We start from the raw sequence: 21,372 nt of genomic DNA, 5'->3' as shown, positions 1-21,372 counted from the left end.
TTACCACACTGGTTTCTATCGTCTAATCATGAGGCCTCTTCCTCATGTCTGAGCAGCAACTGACCATTCACTTTAGGAGAGAAGAGCATGAAGGGTTCTATCAGCAACCAGGCAGCTACTTCAAGGAGGGAAATTTTATGACATCTGCTTTACCCTTTGGAGCAGAAATGACTGACAGCAGTGAGGAGGCGCATGGCTGGGTTATGAGTACCTCCATTACCCTCTGCAGACAGGTTCAGTGGGCCGGCCTCTCTTTGTTCTTGAATAACAATATCAAAGACCTTCTTGAACAATTTCAGGATTGCAATTTCTTAAAATAGCTCTACAATCACTTAATGTTCACAATGTGTAAAATTATTCCACTCCTCTTGGAGTTGCATGTTTCATAATCACAGGCTGTTAATTATCCTTTTCCCTGATGGAGAGGCAATATTCACTTGTTGATGTGTTTAGGGAGCCTCAGGCTGATAAAGGAGGAATTTGGTGCCCTAATTTAGGTAGGGGTGGTTAAGAAAGGCTCTCTCCCACAGAGATGAGAAGGATGGGAGCTGAGGAAGGGCAGAAACATGCAGCTGAACAGAGGGAGGGTCACACACAATGGCCTCAAAGTATGAAAGGACCAGGCTACCCAAATAACTGAGGGAAAGCCAATGTGGCCACAGAACAGTGGGTACACGGGCAAGTTCAGAGGCAGACCAGAGAAACAGCACAGCAGGAACAAACACTTGAAAGGACGCAGGGGCCAAAAACACAGGCTGCAGGTCAGGGAAAGGCTTGACGGGAAGCCACTGGACTGTTCTAAATGTACGGTGGTCACTAACGTTTTTATTAGGTCATTCACTTACACTTTAAAAAAAATCATACGGTTGTTATAGGGGAAACTGATTGGAGTCAGTCAAGAGGAAGGAGAGACACCAGTCAGAAGTGCCAATGAGAATGCATGGAAGTTTCGAGTAGGACGACGGCAATGGAAACAGACAGAAGTAGATAAATATGAAATATACCTGTAGGGAAACTCTATATAAATTTTCTGACAAACTGGGTTTAAGGAATAAGGGAAAGGAAGAAATCAAGCATAACTGTAATGGATAACATTTACTAACCACTTAACTCCAGGCCAGGCTGTTCCAGTGCAATACCTGGGATGTCTCATGCAATACTCAGAACAGTCCTATGAGGTGGGGGCACTGCTGCCATCCCAGTCTCACAGGCAGAGAAAGGGAGGCTTGTCGCTTGTCCAAGGTGACACAGCTAGTAAACCGTGGACCCCAGATTCAGATCCTGAATCCAGAACCCATGGCCCAGAGAATGATCCCAGGAATCTGGTTTGAGCAGCTGGGTGGTGTGTTGAGATGGGGGAGACTAGAGAAGAAACATTGTCAATAGATTGCATTTGGGCCTGAGGTAACCTCAGGAAAACAATAGAGAAGAAGATTTTAAAGGAAAACTCCATTACTTGGGAAAAGAGTCTGAAAAAGAATGGATATATGGGGAGTTCCCCGGCGGTCATTAGGACTCTGCACTCTCACTGCTGAGGGCTGGGGTTCAATCCCTGGTCAGGGAACTAAGATCCTACAAGCTGCACACCGTGGCCAAAAACAAAAAAAGAAAATGAATGGATACGTGTATATGTATAACTGAATCACTTTGCTGTACATCTGAAACTAACAACATTATAAATCAACTATACTCCAAAGTAAAATAAAAATTAAATTAAATTTTAAAATGCTGATTTCTGCATCAGGGAAATGCAAATCAAAACCACAATGAGCTATCACCTCACCCCTGTCAGAATGGCTAACATCAAAAAGAACACAAAAAATAAATGGTGGTGAGGATGTGGAGAAAAGGGAAACCTCCTACCCTGTTGGTGAGGAAAAAAACAAAACAGAACTCCATTACCATGGTGCTAGAAAATAAGAAATGCCATCGATGAAGCAGCAATTTTAAGGAATTCCAGGAAGGTAATTTTTTGACACACAGTCTTAAAGCCTGGGAACTATTCTCCAAAGAAAGGTTCCTCTTGAGCAAGAGTGCTTAACCTCACAATTTTGGAAGTCTGAAGTTAGGGGAAAAAATTACATCTTTATTTTCACTTAACTTAAACCGAAATGTAGCTTTTTTTTTTTCAAATATGCATGTACTCAACAAACCACAGTATTATTATCAGTAACCGTAACTTTGTCACCAATTGAAATCACAGCCATTTTCACTTCATATAACAATTATTGCAAATAACTTGAACTATCATTTATACCCATTCCTACTTTGAAATGACAGTAGTTACAAGACCCACCACTAAATCTCACTATGAATAAGAAAATACAATATATCACCATATCACACATTTGTTTAATATATTGGTACCCTATATAATTGGTTTCTTTTACAGCTCCATGTATATTACTGTATACACTTAAAAAGCATTACTCTGACAAGAGATCCAGAGCTTTACAAGACTGTCAAAAGGGGCCACAGCACAGAAGAAGGTTAAGAGACCCTGTTCAAGAGCATCAGTCCTTAAACTGCAGTGCATGGTCTATTAGTGGCTTTGTAAGCAGCTGTGTGGGTTATGGCCAGATTTTCTTTATAAATAAGTTTATACACACACATATATATTTAACAGAATAAAATGGAAAATACCAAAGTAGATATAGAACTTGGTAAGATAACCATTGTTTTATGAAACTTCTAGAGTGTGTGTGTGTGTGTGTGTGTGTTTTGGGTCATGATGTAAAATATATTTTTCACCGTGAGTCCAGATCAAAACTGTGGAAACACAGTGCTCCAGAGTGGTTCTCAAACTTAAGCATGAATTAGCATTACCTACAGGGCTTGTTAAAGCACATATTGGGGTTTCACCCAGAGTTTCTGGTTCAGGGGGCCTGGGATTTGGGGCCTGAGAATGTGTGTTTTCTAGCAACTTTGCCCGCGATGTTGATGCTGCTGGTCCAGGGACCACATTTTGTGAACCACTGCTCTAGACCAGTGTTTCCCATGCTTTACTGTATATATGAACTGCCTGGGAGTCTTGTTAAAACACAGATCAAGCAGGTCTGGGGTGGGGCCTGAGACTCTGCATTCCTAAGACGTTCCCAGAGGATGCTGATGCTGGTCCACAGAGCACACTTGTGCTAAGGTTTGGAAGTGAAGCACTGTTCAAAGCACAGACTCTCACAGAAGAGAAACACCTGTTAAAACGATGCTCTAACCAAGAGTAAAAGATACTACAGGGCTCCACTCTAATAAAGCACTCCATACTCTGAAAATTGTGGGGAACCCCAAAACCCAACATTCAGGCCCAGTCAAAGCACAACCATTCCCCTGACTTGCCCAGTGAAATAAAATGCACTCGGCTTATATTAGTTATTCTTAAAGCTAGATGCCCCACTGCCCTTCCCATGCCAAGGGTTACAGTTCTTCACCCACCTATCTCCACAACAATTTTTGCAGGTCAAAAAAATTTTACTTGAAATACTCAGCACTACTTTTTCTTCTGTATTACTAACTGAAAAATATATATTCTTTTTTATCACAGCCACTGTGATAAAGTATGGGATATGAAGTAACATTAGCAAATGGACTGTCGGCTGATCCAGACTTGAATCCCAGGTCAGACTCCCACTCAGTCACACTAATGTTCAGTCCTGGACTTCAGCTTCAGTCTTAGACTTCAGCTTCTTTTTATTGGTAAAAAGAGATATTCAAATTCATCTCTAAGGTCCCTTCTAATTCTGAAGCACAAAGATTCTTCACACTTCTGAGCCACCTTCACAGATATTTCATTAAGGAGGAATAACACAAGTCTTTTCCTTGTGATGAAGTTACAATGACATGGTCACCATAATATGTAAGTCGGCAGTCCATCTTTAAATGGACAGGACAAGTAAAATCTCAACCTTACATTTTACATAGCTTTTCAAATTTACAAAGAGTTTTCACCTAATATCATCCAAGTCTCAAGATGTTGCTGATTATAATTACCAATTTCAGATACAAGAGAAACACTACTGACGTAAACTAATTTTTTTAATTGCCTAACTATAAAAAATCAAGAGGAGAAAGCAGAAAGCTGCAAGCAAATTTTAGAAGTAATTTCAGTTGACTTGGGAGGGGACGTATGGGGTCAGGGGTGGGAGAGGTGGAGACAGGGCTTGAGGGTAGTCTGAGGAGGGTGGCGTGCTCCTTCACATCCTTATCATTTCAATTTCAGGATCATGTTCAGAGGATATGAGACCTCTAAAGTCAGTCAGGGCTGAATATTATAAAGTGCTTTAAGCCAGAGAATATTAAAAGCTAAACTAACGACTATAAAAATAATGTTTCACAACTCACTCAAAACTAATATGATTCCAACATTCACACTCCATGCCTGATCCCACTCAGTGCCATCTGATTCCATCACCCAGAAGTCAGGCCCACGGAAGCAGGGCACCGAGTGCGGCAACTCAAGTACAGGCAGCACTAGAAGCTTAGTGCCAATGCTGCCAAAGACAATGGTTGGGTGCTATGGGCAGAACTGTGTCCCAAAATTCATATGTTGAGTCCTAGCTCCAGCACCTTACACGTGACTGCATTTGGAAACAGGGTCTATAAGGTCATTAGGGTAGGCCCTAATCCAATATGACTGGTGCCCTTATAAGAGATTAGGACACAGACACACATGGAAGTCCATACAAAGACACAGGGAGAAGGCAGCCAGCCATCTGCAGGCCAAAGAAAGAGGCCTCGGAAGAAACCAACCCTACTGACACCTTGAGCCTGGACTTCTTAGATTACAGACCTGTGAGAGCATAATTTTCCCTCTGGCTAAGCTACCCAGTCTGTGGTACCTTATTACAGCAGCCTATCATCAGGGAAAGCTGAAAGAGTTAAGAGCAAATGGGAAGTTGTTTAAGATGACAGGTAACTTAGGTCTGTTAAAAGGGAACAGAACCAACCAAGCCACACCAAAGAATACTCAAAGGCAAAGGAAAGGGGGAAGGGGGAAGGTGGAAGGAGGAGGGGTCAACACAAGCAGGACTGGTGAAAAGGAAAGGTTATCAAGCAGTTAGATCCCCAGATCTGTTTCACTGGAAAATTTGCCACCCCCCACTTCATTCAGGCAAAAGACTGGAATTTTATTCATGAGTGAGATTTTTCACAGAACATCTCTGGCCTGGGGGACACGAAGCACAACTGATACAAGGACACCAGAGTAGCAAGGGGACTTGCTGCTGTATGCTAAGATGCTTAGACTTCTTCTCCAGCTCTGTTCCCTGAGCTGGTCTACAAGCAGGTACCCCCAGTAGCAATGAGCACACCCAGCCACTCAATATCCAGTTCTTTTATTTCACCCAACCTATGGAGTGCTGCACCCTGGACTTTACCCTGCAGGCAAGAGATCTGAAGAGCTTTCTCTGCAGAAAGCAACCACCTCACGAAGAAAGACCTAAATAGTTATGTCAGGGGTCCACTGATGAATGGCTTAACCAGCTCCTCCCCACAGTGAAGCTCAGAACTTCCAACTGGCTATTTAGACCCACTATTACATGACATTAGATTCCTTAACTTCCATGACTATGAGTTATTTGAAAATTACAGGCCCATTATTTTGCAGAGTGTTCTTCAACGTGGGTTTGTCTTTACATTTCCTCATGATTACAGTCATATACTTTTTTTTTAATTTTTATTTTATATTGAGTATAGTCGATTTACAATGCTGTGTTAGTTTCAGGTGTACAGCAAAGTGGTTCAGTTATACATATATCCATTCTTTTTCAGACTCTTTTCCCATATAGGTTATTACGGAATATTGAGTAGAGTTCCCTGTGCTATACAGTAGGTCCTTGTTGACTATCTATTTTATACAGAGTAGTGTATATGTTAATCCCAAACTCCTAATTTATCCCTCCCTGACACCTTTCCCCTTTGGTAACCATAAATTTGTTTTCTATGTCTGTGAGTCTGTTTCTGTTTTGTAAACAAGTTCATTTGTATCATTTTTTTAGATTCCACATATAAGTGATATCATATGATATTTGTCTTTGACTTACTTCACTTACTATGATCATCTCTAGATTGATCCATGCTGCTGCAAATGGCATTATTTCATTCTTTTTTTTTTCATTCTTTTTTTATGGCTGAGTAATATTCTATTGTATATATGTACCACATCTTCTTTATCCATTCATCTGTCAATGGGCATTTAGGTTGCTTCCATGTCTTGGCTATTGTAAACAGTGCTGCAATGAACACTGGGGTCCATGTATCTTTTTGAAGTATGGTTTTCTCTGGATACATGCCCAGGTGTGGGACTGCTGGATCACATGGTAGTTATATTTTTAATTTTTTAAGGAACCTCCATACTGTCCTTCATAGTGGCTGTTATCAATTTACATTCCCACCAACAGTGTAGGAGGGTTCCCTTTTCTCCACACCCTCTCCAGCATTTACTGTTTGTAGACTTTTTTTTAAACTTTTTATTTTATATTGAAGTATAGCCAATTAACAGTGTTGTGATAGTTTCACATGCACAGCAAAGGGACTCAGCCATACATATACATGTATCCATTCTCCCCCAAACTCCCCTCCCATGCAGGCTGCCACATAACACTGAGCAGAGTTCCCTGTGCTATACAGTAGGTCCTTGTTGGTTACCTATTTTAAATAAAGCAGTGTGTACATGTCGATCCCAAACTCCCTGACTATCCCTTTCCCCCATCCTTCCCTGCTGGTAATCATAGGTTCATTCTCCACAGTGGCCGTATCAATTTACATTCTCACCAACAGTGCAAGAGGGTTCCCTTTTCTCCACACTCTCTCCAGCATTTATTGTTTCTAGACTTTTTGATGATGGCCATTCTGACCGGTGTGAGATGATATCTCATTGTACTTTTGATTTGCATTTCTCTAACACTTTGCAATACTGAGCATCTGTTCATGTGCTTTTTGGCCATCTGTATGTCTTCTAGATCTTCTGCCCATTTTTTAAAATATTTTACTATACTTACTTTATTATTTATCCTTCCATCTACGTATAGTTCAATCCTTCCTTTATATCAGTATATTTCAAAAAATATTTGTAGACATCAAGTACACTTCCTTCTAAAAAATTTAATATGCATATAATCACCTAAAGGTCAATATTTATTTTTTAACACCTTTATTGGAGTATAATTGCTTTACATTGTTGTGTTAGTTTCTGCTGTATAACAAAGTGAATCAGCTCTATGTATACATACATCCCCATATCCCCTCCCTCTTGCCTCTCCCTCCCACCCTCCCTATCCCACCCCTATAGGTGGTCACAAAGTATGAGCTGATCTCCCTGTGCTTCGTGGCTGCTTCCCACTAGCTATCTATTTTACATTTGGTAGTGTATATATGTCAATGCCACTCTCTCACTTCGTCTCAGCTTACCCTTCCCCCTCCCCGTGTCCTCAAGTCCATTCTCTACGTCTGCATCTTTATTCCTGTCCTGCCCCTAGGTTCTTCAGAACCTTTTTTTTTTCCTTAGATCCCATATATATGTGTTAGCATACAGTATTTGTTTTTCTCTTTCTGACTTACTTCACTCTGTATGACAGACTCTAGGTTCATCCACCTCACTACAAATAACTAAATTTCATTTCTTTTCATGGCTGAGGAAAATTCCATTGTATATATGTGCCACATCTTCTTTATCCATTCATCTGTCAATGGACACTTAGGTTGCTTCCATGTCCTGGCTATTGTAAATAGAGCTGCAATGAATTGTGATACAGACTTTCTGAATTATGGTTTTCTCAGGGTATATGCCCAGGAGTGGGATTGCTGGGTCATATGGTAGTTCTATTTTTAGTTTTTTAAGGAACCTCCATACTGTCCTCCATAGTGGCTGTATCCCTTTACATTCCCACCAACAGTGCAAGAGGGTTTCCTTTTCTCCACACCCTCTCCAGCATTTAATGTTTGTAGATTTTTTGATGATGGCCATTCTGACCGGTGTGAGGTGATACCTCATTGTAGTTTTGATTTGCATTTCTCTAATGATTAGTGCTGTTGAGCATCCTTTCATATGTTTGCTGGCAATCTGTGTATCTTCTTTGGAGAAATGTCTATTGGGTTTGATTTTGATTGGGTTGTTTGGGTTTGTTTTTTTTTTTATATTGAGCTGCATGAGCTGTTTGTATATTTTGGATATTAATCCCTTATCGGTCGCATCATTTGCAAATATTTTCTCCCATTTTGTAGGTTGTCTTTTCATTCTGTTGATGGTTTCCTTTGCTGTGCAAAAGCTTTTAAGTTTAATTAGGTCCCATGTGTTTATTTTTGTTTTTATTTTCATTACTCTAGGAGGTGGGTTCAAAAAGATATTGCTGCGATTTACGTCAAAAAGTGTTCTGTCTATGTTTTCTTCTAATAGTTTTATAGTATCCAGCCTTACATTTAGATCTTTAGTCCATTTTGAGTTTACTTTTGTGTATGGTGTTAGAGAATGTTCTAATTTCATTCTTTTAGATTCTTTCCCAGCACCACTTATTGAAGAGACTCACTTTTCTCCACTGTATATTCTTGCCTCCTTTGTTGTAGATTAACTGACCATAGGTGCATGGGTTTACCTCTGGGCTTTCTATCCTGTTCCATTGATCTATAAGTCTGTCATTGTGCCAGTACCATACTGTTTTGATTACTATAGCTTTGTAGTATAGTCTGAAGTCAGGAAGCCTGATTCCTCCAGCTCTGTTTTTCTTTCTCAAGACTGCTTTGGCTATTTGACATCTTTTGTGTTTCCATACAAAATTTAAGGTGTTTTTGGTACATTTCCTCATGATTACATTCAGATTATGCATCTTTGACAGGAATGTCACAGAAGTGATGCTATCCACTCTGCATCCTATTTAGAGACACAGGATTTCAATTTGTCCCATTCCTGATCATATTCACTTTGATCTGCCAGGCCTCTCTACTGTCAACTGAGAACTTTCTCTCTGTAATTAATCAGTATTCTGTGGAAAGACTTAGAAACTATGTACAGTAAGTCCCCTACATATGAACGAGTTCCATTCTGAGAGCACATCTATAAGTCCAATGTGTTCGTAAGTCCAACAAAGTTAGCCGAGGTACCCAACTAACACAATCGACTATATAGTATTGTACTGTAATAGGTTTATAATACTTTTCACACAAATGATACATAAAAAACAAACAAACAAAACAAAAAGTAAAGAAAACATTTTTAATCTTATAGTAGTACAGTACAACAGCTGGCATACAGAGGCTGGCATCAAGTGAACAGGCAAGAAGAGCTACTGACTGGAGGAGGGAGAGGAGGTGGGAGATGGTAGAGCTGAAGGATCGTCAGCAATAGGAGACAGACGGAAAGCTGCAATTTCACTCATGCCTGCCGTTGATGGAACGCACGTTCACATCTCTGAAAGTTTGCATGTAGGGGACTTACTATAAATATTCTGTTCCTCATCAAACCTGCAAATTATAAATTTATTTTTATCAATAAGGACTGAATTTACTATTTTATCCAATGAGCTGTGATCCACTACTTTCGTTATTTACTTCAATGTTCAAGCTGCCTGATTTTGGCCAGTGGAAGCTCTTTCCAGCCGGCTTCTGTTCTCTTTGACACATCCCCAATATTCTCTGAGCACCTCTTCACTTTCTGGTACAACAGGACGTTCCAGGCCTCTCCCTGGAATCAGCCATTTCTCTACGAACAAAAACCAACCCAAAAACCTGGTCCCTTTCAATGAAGAATATTGTTTAGTATGATACATAAGAACTGGACATTGAGCAGCTGGGTGTGCCCACTGCTACTGGGGGTACCTGCTTGTCGACCAGCTCAGGGGACAGACCTAAGAAATTTTAAATAGGACCCTGCACATGCATGCGCGCGCGCGCGCGCACACACACACACACACACACACACACTCTCACACACTGCAGTGGGCTAAATAAGGGTCCCCCAAGATGTCCACATCCTAATCCTCAGAACCTGTGAGTGCTGCACCATATGGCAAAGACTTTCAAAATGTGATTAAGTTCTTTCATACCTGGATTACCCAGGTGGGCCAAGATTTGTGGCAGGAGAGAAGGAAGTCAGAGGAAAGCAGAGTAAGAGAAAGGATGCCACACTATTGGATGGAGGAAGGAGCTAAGAGCCCAGGAATGCAAGGAATGGAACTCCAGGCTGGAAATGCCAGGAAACAAACTCTCCCTACAGTCTCCAGAAAAACCACTGCCCTCCTGGAACCTTGATTTTAGCCCATACAATTCATTTCAAGCTTCTGGCCTCCAGAACTATGAGAGAATAAATTTCTATTGTTTTAATCCACCAAGTTAGTGGTACTTTGCTTTAACAGCCATAGGAAATTAATGCAGACACACAGAAAATATGTATATACAAATACATACTTTTATATCTGTTTATTTCTGTATCTATCTAATAAAAAAACCGTGAGTTCACACTGACACGTATACTGTAAGTATATTTCTAATGCTTTCAAGTACAAATGAGTTATTAATGAAATAATCAAAGATTTAATGAGTAATTGTTATTCCACCTATATTGTTCCCTGTTATTGAAGTTCATCCAAATATACTTTGCTCTTCCACTATAATTAAGAAATTTGTATAGCTGAAAGACAAACAAGCAAAATTATCCACTCCTTCAGCTTGCCTGGCTATAAAGAGAGAGATTCAAATCCTGTCATGTGCAGCATTTTTCCCTTTAAAAATATATTTGACATACGATTGCACATAAACAAGTGGAAAAAACACCAGTGTTTGAGAATAAGGGGATGGCCCACGTAATTTGAAATTCCCTAAAACCAGCTCCTACTCCCTTGAAAGGCTAATTGGATAGATAGTCCAAAAGCCAGGAACAGTAACCAAGTAAAACTGGGACTGAGAGCCTCTCAAGAGCAGAAAGAGTCCAAAAACTGCCAGGGGACAAATGGGATAACAGAACATCCAAATCCTGACTTCTAAAGGTTAGAGACAGCATCCAAAGCAAAGGGCAAAGCAGGAATGGACTACCAGGCTAAGGAGAAGACTGTGGGGGAAAAGGCAGGACTCATCTCATCACTAGCCAGACCTGCTGCCAGTCTGTTTTAACTGTGTGAGCGCAGAGACAAGGGCTGAATTCACAGCCTTTTTAAAAGCCCCTGGAGGTCCATTCTCATCTTCCCACCAGCTGCCATCCATCTACTCAGCCCATTTCCTGAAAGCACACTCCCCTGGGAAGGGCAAGTGGGGGCTCTGCTGCTCCTCCAGACACAGAAGCCAGTCTGGGGGGTGGGGTGCAGGAGGCACCAGAGCAGAGACACAGAGTCCCCACCCCGCCTGCCACTGACATGCATGTAAAGGCAGAGGGAGGGGTATGACAGCAAGCCTTTGGCCAACGCAAAGGCTCCTTCTTTGATAATCTGCATCTTGGGCCCATTTTATAGTTGTCTTCCGACCAAATGGAAAGATTATATGCCCTTTTAGGAACTGCGCCTTCCCTGGCTTATTCACAATATATTTTATGGCTTATTGCAAATGGTGATAGTGCCTTTTTCTTTTTTTTTTTGGGGGGTGTGATGTAGAAAGTTAGGGGCTAAGAAACTAGGATGATAAACATTCATTTGTAGCAAAGCCTCCCATAAAACTAGTGTAAGACACAGGGATCCAGTTTTCCTGACGGCTCCTTCACTAAGGCACCAAGGGACTAAAGTGTTGGAGAGCTTCAAAGAAAGAATTTAAAAGAAAACTAGCAATCATATATTATGCACTCACAATACATCCTCTGCCTTTCCTACCATTTCACAATCCATAATGACAGAGGGTGAGACCCTTGATGGCAAGTGTACAGACCCAGAGATCTAAGTCTTCCTTCTGCTTTTCTCATTTCCCTGCCTACTACTACCTACCTTTCTACCTTCCTCAGGCTCTGGATCTGTGTGCTTCTGATAATGTTTAAAACTAATAAACGAAACAGACAATATAAAGGTCCAGGTTTTAAAAAGAAAAACACACATTTGTAAGCCTCAGAACACATGTCCTTACTTGCTAGAGCTCTCACCCAGGAGGCTAGAGCCTTCCACATGCTGACAGCAAGTCAGGATTTAAGTTGGGTAACAAGAGGGAATGATGGAAAGCCACAGAGAACTTTAAAAGTCAGCCCAGCATAACTAGGATCCCTGGGAGGAAATCAACCAGACTTTGAATAACAACATTCACAAATGTTCCTCTGTGTACTCAAAAAACAACGGAGGAAGGCTAGGTACTGAGAACAATCAGAACAAGTGGTCGCAAAGCTGACACAGACTACAGGCTCACAGTGAGCGTTCATAAATATTTTTGCTGAGTCCTTATAAACTCAGCAACCTAAAAAAGTCTTGAAACTTTGGCAGAATACCACAAATTACATAAATGAAAACTAAGTATCAGCCTATTAATACACCAAAATCTAAGCTTCACAAATACGGAAGTATCTTCAGTTTTTTCAAATTTTCTACTAACTTCTGAAACAAAATTAAATCTACTCTAATTTTTTAAAAACATGTCATTTGGTACTTTGCCAAGAAGGAAAAATAGGTGCTAACTATGAATTACGGGTGGGAATCATGAAAAGTAAGTGTCTTCTCACCTGGTTTGCTACATTTTTATTTCCCTTAACTTGAAAGTCACCCCTGGATGGCAGCCCTGTGTTTTAGTAGAACATGTAATACCTAGAACTGGATCTTGCAATAAGACATGCTAAAGACTATTCTTGATTAAGGTAAGAAAACCAGCCGTAATTTTCTTCTCAAAGAAGGTATGTGAGTGATCAAATAAATTAGTTTCTACGTGCAAAATATAAGTCATTTACCCAATATATATATTTATGTTTGTATGTATATAGAAAATTACTGCATGTATGGAGAAAAAAGTGTCTCAGGACAAACACAAACATTCTGAAAGTCATAAAATCCAGGCTGTAATTTAAGCTAAACCAGCACATGAAATATTAGAAATAATATAATCATTGCATTAATTTCTACAAGAAAATATACAATCCACCGAAAATTTTACCAAAGTAAACTATCTCCAAGTACAGACCCCTCTTGAAAAACACCAAATGACCACAAGTTCGATATCACAAAGAAAATCAGAAGAGTCAGGTCATCCCCCTGGAAAGCATCTGGTTCTGCCTGCAGGACATAAACCCTGACCAGATGATACAAGCATCTCATCGTGGTGTTAACAGATGTCTATTATGAAGAAATGTGCATGCACTAAGGTAAAAGGATCTATATAACACGTATCTGTCAATATCAAGGTAAAGAAGGACACCAAAGAGAACATAGCATAAGGTCCTAAAAATAAAAATTTAACAAAAATTCCAAGTCAATTTTCAGATAAACAATGCTAGTTATCTATAGTCTTGATTTAATTTTTTTTTAATATTTATTTATTTATTATTTCACTGCATCAGGTCTTAGCTGCAGCACACGGGATCTTCGCTGCGGCATGTGGGCTCTCTACTTGTAAGCATGCATGCTTAGTTTCCCCACGGCATGTGGGATCTTAGTTCCCCGACCAGGGATAGAACCCATGTCCCCTGCATTGGAAGGTGGATTCTTAACCACTGAACCACCAGGGAAGACCCAAAATTTTTAATTTTAATTTAAAATGATACAGAAAGTGAAATATATTATGTGGGTGCCTAATAGCCCTGTTAATTACCAGTAAAGCCATTTCTTCAAAGTGACCTGACGAGGCATTTGCCCGATTTTCCACTGATGATTTCTCAGCATCCCAGCTTCAGGCAAGTCCGATGGGCAGTCAATAGGTAAAAGGCACAAACTGACACGGTGACCTGTATTTTGATTTCAGAAGATCTCCATTCTTTAAACTTAAACATTGTCAGGATACCCACACTACCTGCAATACTAAAATGTGCCCATTTTACATATTTAGCTTTAATAAAGACACAAACTGGGACTTCCCTGGTGGCGCAATGGTTAAGGATCCGCCTGCCAATGCAGGGGACACGGGTTCGAGCCCTGGTCCTGGAAGATCCCACATGCTGCGGAGCAACTAAGTCCATGCGCCACAACTACTGAGACTGCGCTCTACAGCCCATGAGCCACAACTACTGAGCCCGGGCACCACAACTACTGAAGCCCGTGCACCTAGAGCCTATGCGCTGCAACAAGAGAAGCCACCGCAATGAGAAACCTGCGCACTGCAACAAAGAGTAGCCCCCTCTCACCACAACTAGAGAAAGCCAGCGCGCAGCAATGAAGAAGCAACACAGCCAAAAATAACTAAATAAATATATTTATTTTAAAAAAAAAGACACAAACTATTCATCATAAGCCAAAATAAGTAAATTTCTCTGAAACAAACTGCTTATGTAAACATGATAAAAGTAAATAATTCTTCCAGGACTTTAGGACTTTTAGGTCCCATTTGGTCAATTACCTCTTTGGAGACATCAAGCTATGTATGCTTGGTGCCCTGACAGACTTCATCAGCCTCACTCACAGAAGCAAGGGATCTGAGAATTGTCTTGCTCTGACTCATACTTGAGAGAGAGAACACAGGAGGAATGAAACACTCTAGAGCATTATTTCTGCTGGCCCAGGGATGTCTGGCAACATAGTCCCCAGGGTGCTTGTGGATAAACCACAGGCTGCTGAACTCCTCAGGCCCACTGAATCAGACTCCTGAAGGGGTCACAGGAGAAGCTGACTTTGTACCTAACTCCTCTAGCTGATTCTCAGGTATGCTGAAGTTTGAGCACTACTATTCTGGAGCTCTATGAGGTATACAAGTGAGCCCTCAAAAAGACTAAGGAACAGCAGGACAGCTGAGAGCAAGGAATGAAGAAGCCCATTCCTCTTAGGTCACCTCCATCATCCCTACAACACAAACCACAACCACAAAATACCTGGGAAAATGTACTAGCAAGCTTCCTGGCTTATTGTGGACATTTTACAACTGATGTTAAAGCTGTTTACCAATGGTCTTAAACTTGTGTAGTGAGTGAGAACAATGCTATCAGTTATAAAGTTGCTTTCGGACCCAAGCAATGCAAGGAATACAGCATGAGGAAATGCTCCTGCTGCACTAACCAGGCCAAATCATCCTCAAAAACGCTGGATTTTAAACAGACAGTGCATGAGCTAAAGAATAATGAGTAAATGCAAATTACCTTTGTTCTTGTTCCTAAATGCAGAACACTGGAGAATAAATGATTCACCAAAGGTTTCTGCACTTTATAGTTTTAAAGGCATTTACCCTACTCCCCACACACCCACCCACACATCCCACAGTCTGATCACCAGAGCATCTGAAGATGAGAGGTTTGTGCTATTTTTACATCTATAATTGGAATATAAAATTAATGTGATACACTATATTTTTTATGTTAAGTTCAAGTAACAGTGCTTTATTAAATATTGTTAAAAGTTAATTTTAAGAATGCTCGTTTGGGCTTGCTGGAAACCTAGAAACTGACTTGTTTCTGTGCAAAAATAAAAGTAGAGTTCCAATTAATTAAACTATAAACTTTTGAAATTCACATATGAAAGTTAGAGATTACCTACACATTTTATTTACCTATACATTTAACTGAGGTTGACAGCTCACATCAATTGATGAGCAAAGACTACTCATGTGACTCTGATTACAGATCCCTAATTTTGCCTGGGGGAGCCAAGCACAGTCATCTTCTGTACAAGAGCAAAATTAATTAAAAACATAAGGAATGGTAGTATTATTAACACTTCCTTTATTTGGAACACCATAAACCAGCAAACATATATTCAGAACATAGAAAGTAGATTTTTCAGAATGGTCAAAGTACATATCTTAAAAATCCATGCAATTAAATATATATATATAATTCAGGAGAGCCCCAAGGTTCTCCCCTTGGGGGGGGTCCTTAAAAATGGACAATTTGGGGAAATTTCATTATTTTTTAACTCTTAAAAGACTCCAAACAGTTTATTAGGGAGAAGGACTAACAGCAAGCAGACACTATCAAAAATAAAAAATGACAAACACAAGTCTGACAGGAAAGACAAATAACAAAAGACAACATAAACAAAGATAAAAGACAAGCATGGACTGGGGAGTAAATATTTGCAACATATATTTAAATATCCAAAATATAACAAATTCCAACATATCAATAAGAAAAAGACAAACACAACAGAAAAACAGAAGATAAAAAGACTATTTGAGAAATGTGAATACAAATGACCAATATACATTAAAAGATGTTGAACCTTGCTAATAATCAGTGAAATACAAATTAAAACAGAAGTTACCAAACTTCACCCATCATATTGGCAAAGATTAAAATATATGAAAATAACATAATTTCCTCATATGGAATTAACAGTAGTCTGACTTTATAAGGTTTTTGAAAGGATAAAGGAAGATAACAATGTGAAGCACTTAGAAGTGTCTGGAACATTTCAAGTGTCCAAGAGATGTTAGTTGCTACTGTTATCATTATCATTATTACTGCATTTGTATTTCTGTATTATTTGGTTTATATGTCTCTCTTACTTATTCAACTATAAGCCCTTGGACCACAGGAATTAAGTGTGTATTCTTTAATAACATAATTGTTACTCAAAAACATTGTTGATATATTCTCATTTCAGTAATATACATCTTACTTTCTTGAATATGTAAGTCTACCATATGACTAACAGAATTTATTAATTTATCTATTTCTATTATAAATAATATTGTAGTGATTAACTTTCTACACATTTCTTTACATTCTTTTCTGATGATTAGTTCAGGAAACTCTCCTAGAAGTGGAATTTTGGGGTCAAAGGAGCTGTCCTCCAGGGAGCCTGTACAAGCAGTGGGGGGAACTGTGTGTCCAGCCATGTCCGAAACCCGATCCAAATCACAGTTCTTGGCACATTTAGACACCTAGTAAATCCGATGAATGGAAGGAAAGACAGGAAGTTGATAGAAAGGGACATTTCTGGGAAAATGATATAATTTGAAGAAAGGCAGGCCACTGGAGAAATGCAGAACGTGTTCAGAAAATGACAGCTAGTCCAGGCAAGCTGACTGCAGGACTAAAATGGAGGCTGAGAAGAATGAGGCAGATCAGTGCTTCTCACCCTGCAGTGGGCTTCCACACACTTGGGGATCTGCTAAAATTCTAGTTGTGATTCCACAGATCCAAGTAGGGGCTGAGAATCTGCATTTCTAACAAGCTCCCAGGTGATGCTGATGCTGCTAGTCCATGGACTGTACTTCAAATAAGAAAGAAGCAGTGAAGAGGCAGATCAGCACTAGAGTTTCAAACGTCAGGTTAAACAGTTTGGACTTTGGTATTCAATTATTTGGTCATCAGTTTAAGGGAGGGGTTATATTAGAAGCTTCTGAGCAGGACAGATCTAATCACCAGACAAAAATCAAGTAAGAAAAATCCTTATACCAAATTACCTACCAAGTCTTTCTTAGGAGATGGCTTGTTTTGTTTTGTCACTTTAATATTTTCTCAGTTTTGCTTAATATTGTACACAAACTTGAGGCTATTTTGGCAAAGTATCAGTGCTTTACATATATCCCTCTCTAGATTAATTTTTTTTTTAATAATGGAAGAGACAATCAACAAATAAAAGCAGAAGGATGAAGGGTTTTGCTCTTTCTTACCTCCCCACCCCTATCTTCTCTGGCCCATTCAGCACAGGCCATACCCCAAAGCTCCTGGTCACTGCTTTATGACAGTTTCTGGTGGCAACCAGGCGTCCTGTTTATAAAAATGACACAGGGGTAAACCAACAGTCAAGTCTCCCCTACCACGTCCCCACCCCCCAACCATGACTACAACTACAACTACTTCAAATTCAGTAAGAGATGAGTGCCAATTCTTGGAGCACATATCACCTCAAGATGCCTAAGCCTCAGAGTGAGTAATAACTCAGGAAAGAAGGGGGATTGACTGCACACAACCGAAGAAATTAATCTAACTCAGGGAAACACAAAGATAAGAACGGCCTCAATAGAGTCCAAATCCCCAAGAGCTCATTCCATGCCATCCCATCCTCCTCTGTCCTCTCCATCCATCACTAGCACTGGAGAGATGACAGGGACAGAAGCCAGCACTCGCTGAATTTCTCTCCACTGCTCCATTACGGCCTGGAAAGGGGGTGCGGCGGGGGGATGTAAAGGAGAGAGAGATAGGTAGGTAGGCTGAACTCAACACCTGATCTCGGCATTTTGCTGGACTTCCTCTTATCTTCACAGTAATACTTCAGAACACACAGCAGTTTCCAAGGCTCTCGTGAGGCTCTCTAGCAGGAAATCCCTGCCTGCCAAAGCTCATGAGATCACAAAGTTAATGATGAACGCACTGGCACGTGGGCAGAAGTGTAGGTGCAGCCAGCATGACCACAAAACCGAGTGACCTGTGCAGTGGTAAAGGAGTCTTATGAGGCCACGACACTTCAGACATTTGCCATGGCAAGCTCATACAGTGTTGGAGTGTAAAGAGATGTAACCCATTTGTAAGATAATTTGACTATTTCTATCAAAATTTGAAAAGTGCATATCCTTTTAGCAACTCTACTTGTAGGAATTTATTCCACAAAAAAATCTACATGCCAAATAAGATGGTGAAATGATGTTCATTTCAGCAAAATGAGAAACGACTTAAATGTCTATCTAAAGGACCTAATTAACTCTACTGGGATATAATGAAACACAATAGAGATATTAAGAAAAGAATGAGGAAGACTTCATGTACTGTACAAGAACTATCTCCAAGATATATTAGTAAGTTGCTGTACACCTGAAACACAATATTGTAAATCAACTATACTTCAATTTTTTTAAATTTTAATAAAAAAATGAAACATATAAAAGATATATTAGTAAGAAGAGTAAAATGGAAAACAGTATCTAGAATATGCAACATATATGGGAGAGGAGGTGTGTACATACACAAATGTGCGTTACGCGCACACACACACACAAAATCTCTGGTAACAGATTGCCAGGGGAACTGGGTGTCTGGGGTTAGAGAAAGACTTTCATTTTATAGCTCCTACCTTTTTGTATTTATTGATTATTTACTTACTTATTTATCATGCACCATGTATTATTCCAATTTTGGAGGTTCTTTGGTTTGTTTGGTTTTTTCCCCAAAGCATGGATTCCTTCTGAGCATTCAGGAGTTACAGAAAACATTTACATGTTTTCATGTGAAGAAAAACTGCAGGTCAATCTCACAAAACTAAATGTAAAAATCCTAGGGCTTCCCTGGTGGCGCAGTGGTTGAGAGTCCGCCTGCCGATGCAGGGGACACGGGTTCGTGCCCTGGTCTGGGAAGATCCCACATGCCATGGAGCGACTAGGCCCGTGAGCCATGGCCACTGAGCCTGCGCGTCCGGAGCCTGTGCTCCGCAACGGGAGAGGCCACAACAGCAAGAGGCCCGCGTACCGGGAAAAAAAAAAAAAAAAAAATCCTAAACAAGAAATTAGCAAAGTGAATTCAACGATATATTAAAAAAATAATCCATTACCACCAACTTGGCTTTATCCCAAGAATGCAAAGCTGTTTTACTTTTAAAGCTCAATTAATATAATTCATCACATTGACAAATCAAAGGAGAAAAACCTGCATGATTATCAGAATATGCAGAAAACTATCTGATGCAATGCAACATCAATTCATTATTTTTAAAAGAAGCTTTAGCAAACTAGGTATTAAAAGGAACTTCTATAATCTGATAAAGGCCCTACAACACAATCCAGAATAAACATCATACTTACTGGTGAAGTTCCCTTCCTAGACGTCCTATAAGTAAACAATACAAAAGTGTTTACTGGTAGCTCTTAACCAGTTTTTGGCAGATAAACCTTTAAAAGACCCTACATGTGATTTCATGGCATCTTCCTTCAGAACTTCCAAAGCCAGAAGTTTCATGTATCCCAACTGAAGAAGCCTTAATGTTAAGGTTTTTAAAAAAGGGTTTTTTAACTGTAAAATGAGGAACCCATTCCACGGCACTATCAGATTCATGTTACTAAAACAAAACTATACTCTTAAAGTGTTCAAAAAACTGGAATGGGTCCTCAGCCTACAATAAAGGATACATTCTGCAGCCCTGCACAATCTGACTCCAATCTCCATTCCAATCTGTAGTGAGCTACAGCACTGCCCCTACACTAACAACAGTGTTCATCCATTCAAGGGTTTACTGTGTGTAACTCCACCAAACCTGTCCTTCCAACCCTCTCCAAGCTCTCATCCAACCAAGAGCGAAATGGGAATCAAGACACCATCCTTATCACTGATGAAGCAGACAAGAGAAAACAGCTACAGACCTGTGGCAAGAATCAACCTGACTTCCCCAGTCACTGGCACAGCTAGACAACTCCAGGCCACCCCAGCAGGGCCAAGTCTGTTAATGCAGAAAAAGCCAAGTGCCGGCTGACTCCGAACAGAGAGGGCCGGCAGGCAATGAGCTGCAGATCTTCACTTTTTCTCCCAATTCCCCCATCAGACAAGCAACTCCACTTCCACGGAGATCCTTCTGCCTAGAAACACCAGGCCAGGCAAACGAAGGCTGCCTCACTAATTATTCAACTGCTTTTTTTCTTTTTCAAGTACATAGCTTTTTTTTTTCCTTTTTCTATTTCATTTTTTTTTACAACTTTATTGGTGTATAGTTGCTTTACAATGTTGTGTTAGTTTCTGTTGTATAACAAAGTGTATCAGCTATACGCATACACATATCCCCAAATCCCTTCCCTATCCCACCCCTCTAGGTGGTCACAAAGCACAGAGCTGATCTCCCCGTGCTATGCAGCTGCTTCCCACTATCTTATCTATTTTACATTTAGTAGTGTATCTAGGTCAATGTTACTCTCTCATTTTGTCCCAGCTTACCCTTCCCCCTCCCCAGGTCCTTAAGTCCATTCTCTACGTCTGTGTCTTTATTCCTGTCCTGCCCCTTGGTTCATCAGAACCTTTTTTTTTTTTTTAGATCCCATATATTTATGTTAGCATACGGTATTTGCTTTTCTCTTTCTGACTTACTTCACTCTGTATGACAGACTCTAGGCCCATCCACCTCACTACAAATAACTCAATTTCATTTCTCTTTATGGCTGAGTAATATTCCATTGTATATATGTGCAACATCTTTATCCATTCATCTGTCAACGGACATTTAGGTTGCTTCCATGTCCTGGCTATTGTAAACAGTGCTGCAATGAACATTGTGGTACATGACTTTTTTTTTTTTTTAATTTATTTATCTTTGGCTGTGTTGGGTCTTCATTGCCGAGCACAGGCTTTCTCTGGTTGCAGCAAGTGGGGGCTACTCTTCGTTGCGGTGTGCGGGCTTCTCATTGCGGTGGCTTCTCCAGTTAGGCAGCACG

At 40.1% G+C, this 21,372-nt stretch overlaps 1 protein-coding gene across 8 annotated transcripts in view; it reads right to left on the bottom strand.

Moving 5' to 3' along the window:
* The window catches only part of PSD3 (pleckstrin and Sec7 domain containing 3), a 571,362-nt gene that overhangs the window by 438,373 nt on the left and 111,617 nt on the right, over positions 1-21,372 (bottom strand). The window lies entirely within an intron of this gene.

The sequence above is a fragment of the Tursiops truncatus genome, chromosome 21 (genome assembly GCF_011762595.2).
Source record: "Tursiops truncatus isolate mTurTru1 chromosome 21, mTurTru1.mat.Y, whole genome shotgun sequence".
Lineage (NCBI taxonomy): Eukaryota > Metazoa > Chordata > Mammalia > Artiodactyla > Delphinidae > Tursiops > Tursiops truncatus.
This window is presented reverse-complemented; position numbering and strand designations above follow the sequence as displayed.